Source organism: Arachis hypogaea, chromosome 17 (genome assembly GCF_003086295.3).
Source record: "Arachis hypogaea cultivar Tifrunner chromosome 17, arahy.Tifrunner.gnm2.J5K5, whole genome shotgun sequence".
Lineage (NCBI taxonomy): Eukaryota > Viridiplantae > Streptophyta > Magnoliopsida > Fabales > Fabaceae > Arachis > Arachis hypogaea.
Genome location: NC_092052.1, coordinates 93,732,791 through 93,738,293, shown reverse-complemented (window position 1 = coordinate 93,738,293; position 5,503 = coordinate 93,732,791). Strand labels below are relative to the sequence as shown.

At 37.1% G+C, this 5,503-nt stretch overlaps 1 non-coding gene across 1 annotated transcript; it reads left to right on the top strand.

Annotated features, from left to right (window-relative positions):
• Positions 1–239: 239 nt before the first annotated feature.
• LOC112768729 (small nucleolar RNA R71) lies at positions 240–346 on the top strand. Its single transcript, XR_003186124.1, has one exon. It is a non-coding gene; the product is annotated as a small nucleolar RNA R71 (small nucleolar RNA).
• The last annotated feature ends 5,157 nt before the right edge of the window (positions 347–5,503 follow it).

The window sequence follows — 5,503 nt, the reverse complement described above, 5'->3', positions numbered from 1 at the left end:
TTAGTGATCATCTTATTCTGGGCCAGGATTGCATCCATATGGTTTAATTCTAAGATTCCCCTGTTGTTGCTCCTATCTGATGCATAAAAGTACTCATTGTCAGCCACTGTCTCTATAACATCAATGGCTTCTTCGATGGTCTTTTTCTTGTTTAGGGATCATCCAGATGAGTGGTCTACAGCCTTCCTTGATTCACAATTCAGCCCTTCATAAAAGATGTGGATTTGCACCCACTCATTAAACATATTAGGGGGCATTTCTTTGTCAAGTCTTTGAATCTCTCCCAGGCTTCATAAAGAGTTTCACCATCCTGCTGTCTGAATGTCTACACTTTAGTTCTTAGCCTATTTACTCTTTGTGGAGGGTAGAATCTTGTCAAGAATTTGATCATTACATCTTCCCAGGTGAACAAGCTTTCCTTCGGAAATGACTCTAGCCATTTTGATGCCTTTTCCCTCAAAGAAAATGGAAACAGTAGCAATCTATAGGTGTCAGGATGAACACCATTAGATTTAACCGTGTCACATATCGTTTGGAATTTAGTGAGATGCTCATTAGGATCCTCTTGTGCACTTCCTCCAAAAGAACAGTTGTTATGGACAAGAGCTATGAGCTGAGGCTTCAATTTGAAATTATTAGCATGAATAGTTGGCCTTTGAATGCTGCTACCACAATTTCCTGGATTTGGATTGATGTATGATCACAGAACTCTCCTCTCTTGTCCAGCAGGGTTAGCTCCACCTCTTCTGGCATGATTGTTCACCTCTTCTTCATGATGATTTTCCATATCATCCTCCATGGTTATATCAAAGTATTCCTCTTCTTCTGCTGCACTAACAACTCTTTTTCCTCTTGCTTCCCTCCTTAATCTCAGGAAGGTTCTTTCTGGTTCATTATCAAATGAGGTTGAGGTTTCATTTCTCCTACCTGTCATACAATGAACAAGTACAAGAAACAGCAAGTGTAGAGTTTACTAAAATAGAGAATAGTTAGCTTGGTTAGAGCAATTTATCAAATAGTTAGTAAGTTAGCTTGCTGGAAAGTAAAGAAGTAAGGTAAAATTGAAGAGAAATAACTAACAGAAAATTTGCAGAGAATAAAATGAACAACTGAAATTAAATTGCAATTAATCAAAAGAAAAAGTAAAGTTCTCAATCTAGTTATCCTTCAATTTAGTAATTGTCAATACAAAACCAATCCCCGGCAACGGTGCCATAAACTTGATACGCGGGAATTTTCCTCTTAACAAATTTTCTTCCGGCAAGTGCACTGGATTGTCGTCAAGTAAAAACTCACTGCAGAGTGAGGTCGAATCCCACAGGGATTGGTAGATTGAGCAATGTTAGTTGGAGAATTATGCTAGTTGAGCGAACTCAAAAGTGAATTGAGACTTGCAGAAAGTAAAATTGGCGGGAAACTTAAATTGTAAGAAATTAAATGACAGAGAATTAAATTGCTAGAACTAAAGAACAGGAACTTAAATTGTAAGAAATTAAAAGGGAATAGGGATTTAACATGAAATTAAAGAAGCAAGATGTAATAGAATGGGTAGATCAGAGATGGGGGAATCATTGGGTTTAGGAGATGTATAATTCTCCGGATCGAATTTATTTTCATTTCTTCCGCAATTAATGCATTCATTGATCTCCTTGGTAATCTTAATTGATTGGATCCCAATTCCTTGGCTCACCAATCTCTCTAAGCATGAACAATTGCCCAATTCCTTGATTTAAGTGCTCATGGGAAGAGATGAAGTTTGGTCACTGATTATACCACACAAATTCATAGATCAAAGTTTTGGTAGGATTACATGTCACTATATCCATCCAAACCCCAATCTAATCCAATGTGAGAAAGCATTTCTAGCATGATCTCCTCATTCCTCTTCCAAGGATCCGAAGAGATCCAATTATGAATAGCTTCTTTCCTAAGATAACTATCTAATTTGATGAAGAACAAAAGCTTTCTAGCAAAATCAAGAGAAAAGAAAGAAGAAGATGAATGAAAATTACTGTTGATCCATTGAATTACACATAGTTCCCTAACCCAATGAAAAGGGTTTAGTTGTTCATAGCTCTCAAAATGGAAATTGGAAGTAAGAGATACATTGCAAAATAAAAATCCACAGAAAGTAAAATGTGCTGTAGCAAGTAAAAGACAAATCGAAATCGGAAAAAAAGGTCCCTCTAACTTAAATTCTAAACTATTTATACACTATCTTCCATTAATCTTCAATCTCTGAATTGGGTTTTTGGCCTTGATGAAATTGGGTTGAAAATGACTCCAATTGGTTTTCCTTGCTGTTGAGAAGCGATCTGTTTGAATTGTGAACTCTGATGCTTCACGTTGGAGTTATTGTTTGGTGGCCAACGTGACTCAAACGCCATTTAGAGGAAAACCAGAAAAACCAGATACTTTGCTGTCAATGGCATTTGACTCAACGTTGGAAGGCCAATGTTTCGCTATCCACGCGTACGCGTGCTTCACGCTTAAGCGTGAAGTCTGCGATTTCGCTGATTCACACGTACGCGTGCACCATGCTTACGCTTGAATTGCCCTTTTTTCCCATCCACGCATAGGTGTCACTGACGCGTACGCGTCGATTCAAGTTTTTCAAATCCAAATCCTGGGTTCTTTATCGCAGATGTTGGAGGCTAGAGTTTGAGGTAACGTTAGACTCCAATGTTTGTGTAATGATGCGTACGGGTGACCCACGCGTACGCATGGATGGTCAATTTTGCCATTCCACGCGTGCGCGTGACTTACACTTGCGCGCGGATACAGAGATTTTGCTTTTTCATGCGTACACATCGTAGACGCGTACGCGTCACTCAAAATTCATTTAGCTCTAGGATTGAATTCTTTTATTTCCACGTTGGGGGTAACGTTGGATGTCCAACGCTCCCTCCAACGTGAGCATTACTTATTCATGCAGAGTCTTGCTCCACTTCTCTTCCAACGTTGGAGGCAATGTGCGTGGTCCAACGTGGCCACCAACATTGCTTCTTCTTCATCCTTCCTCATGCTTTCTTTAACCTATCATCAACCAATACATGCATCAAAGCCTTGCTAAAGTCATGAGAATTCTCATCATTCTTAGCACACGAGTAATTATAACAGAATTCTCATGAAATTGCATCAAATTAATCACAATTGGATGAATCTAAGTATGCATGAATTTCTACCTAATTTGCTTACTTATAGCTCACGAAAGTGCATAAAACCTATTAAAAACAAGGAAAAAGGATAGTGAAACTAGCCTAAGATGCCCTGGCATCACAACACCAAACTTAAATCTTGATTGTCCCTAAGCAAGTGATGAATTATTAAGAAGAAAGAATGAAACAGAAGGGGATGTTCATATCAGCAAAGCGTTATTAGTAGCTCATAGGGTTTTATACAGACAAACCCCTAATCAGTATTTTCGGAACTAAACTGGGTCCAAAGCAGCCCAAAAATCACCCCTAGCATTTTTGTAAATTGCAGCACGTGACGCTCGTCACATGTACGTGTCGCTGCCAGCTTCTCAAAACTCCAATTTCTTGTGTTCCTTCCACTTTTGCATGCTTCCATTCTATCCTCTAAGCCATTCCTGTGTTGTAAAACCTGAAATCACTTAACATACATATCACGACATCGAATGGTAATAAGAGAGGATTAAAAATTAGTAATTTAAGGCCAAAGAAGCATGTTTTCACCCATAGCACAAAATTAGGAAGGAAAATGTAAAACATGCGAATTATATGTATAAGTGTAGGAATAGTGGATAAAATCCACTCAATTCAATACAAAATAAACCGTAAAATAGTGGTTTATCAGTCACCAAGCCCAATTAACAAATCATTTGGCTAGCGTTTCTTTAATTGTGCTGAAGCTGCGATAGTTGTTTTTATGTTTATTTATGCTTCATTGTGTGACTGGTTGCAACAAGGTGCTATTTGACGAATTTTTGTGTCAAATAGACCCTTGTTTGCCAATTATTTTTGAACAACCTCCATGATTTGGATTGTCAAGTTTAGGTCAATTCTTTTCCTTCATGGTTTGATTTCAACTCTTTTCATATAACCATTGAAGTCAAAGCTTTTAAACTTTCTAATTGACCTAACCTTGCTAATTTGTTTAATTAAGGTTTGCTTTTAAGTTGTAAAATTGATACATTTTCACTTTGGTAACCATTCGAAAATAACATTTTTCTTTTCAATGACTTTTAGTTACATTAAATGCAAATTTCACTTTTTTCACACCAATTTTACAAATTCAGTGATCAAACCCATTGATGATGGATTTTGTATAATTGTGCATATTTTCTTATTTGTTTTGTCATCAATGCTTTATGTATATGCTAAAATAACATAGGTTACTTGTTTGAATTCATATGTGACCTACACATGTTTGAATTGGTCATTTTAAGCATACTGCATTATAGTGACATGAATTTAAGTTTGCTTGTGTTTGAAAGCTTTTGAACATTTTCTTACTTTAAAATTCATATTTGCTATGCAATTGACAATTGACTTTCTTTCTTTTCCTAACTTTTGGTTTTTAACTAACCTTTTTTTAACTTTTCTTTTTAATTTTCCTTCCCAACTAGCTCTTTTACTATTCTTTTGATGCATAGCAATATTGTCTCTTAACAGACAAGCACTTTAATTTTCTTTGCATACGATTACTTGGAATGTCAATTCTAGCTGATTTTGCCTTTTATTTTCATTACATTCCAAGTCAATTGCATTTTTATAACCTCACTTCATATCTACACTGTTGATTCCTCTGTTTTCTATTTTTGTCTGCTTTTTCTATTATATTTTCCTTGTATGCCTTAGATTTGATTTCATATCCCATTTCCTATGAATAATTTTCAGGATGACTGACGGGAAAGGAAAAGGCAAAGCTAAAGCCAGCTCAAGCAAAAGAAAAAGAGCACAGCTAGCCGCTGTAATAGCGGATGAAGTTCTATTTGAGAGGCAGCTTACTGAAAAGGAGAAGGTTGATTAGAATACGCTTTCTTCTGATCCATTTAAGTTTACCAACCTCTACTGTAAGCTGAGGTTTCTATACTTTTTGGAAAAGCAGAACCTCCACGTAGAGAGGAAGCAGGATATACCAACTGATATGAAGTAATATACTGAGAAGATGGTATGAGTGAACGCATTGTGGGTCCCAAAAATCTATTACAACTATTATCAGGTGATCCTAGATGCAGTTCAGCTCCGAGGTAGGCAGATTCTTATTATAGAGGAGGTGATAGAAGAGATCCTCCACTTGTCACCAAACATTGATGATAAAGATGATTTTCATAAGGCTGAGAAGGCAATTAAACTTATGGAGTTTGATTGGGATGCCGTCCTCCACACTATAGCTGTCCACTACACCCTGACATTTCGTGGCCATATGGACCGTCAAAACCAACTCCACGGGGCATCAAGGTTCACTATCTCATAGTTGTGGCTAGGTTGTGGCAGCAGATTTTGAGCAACTACGTTATGCATAGCACTCATGAGTC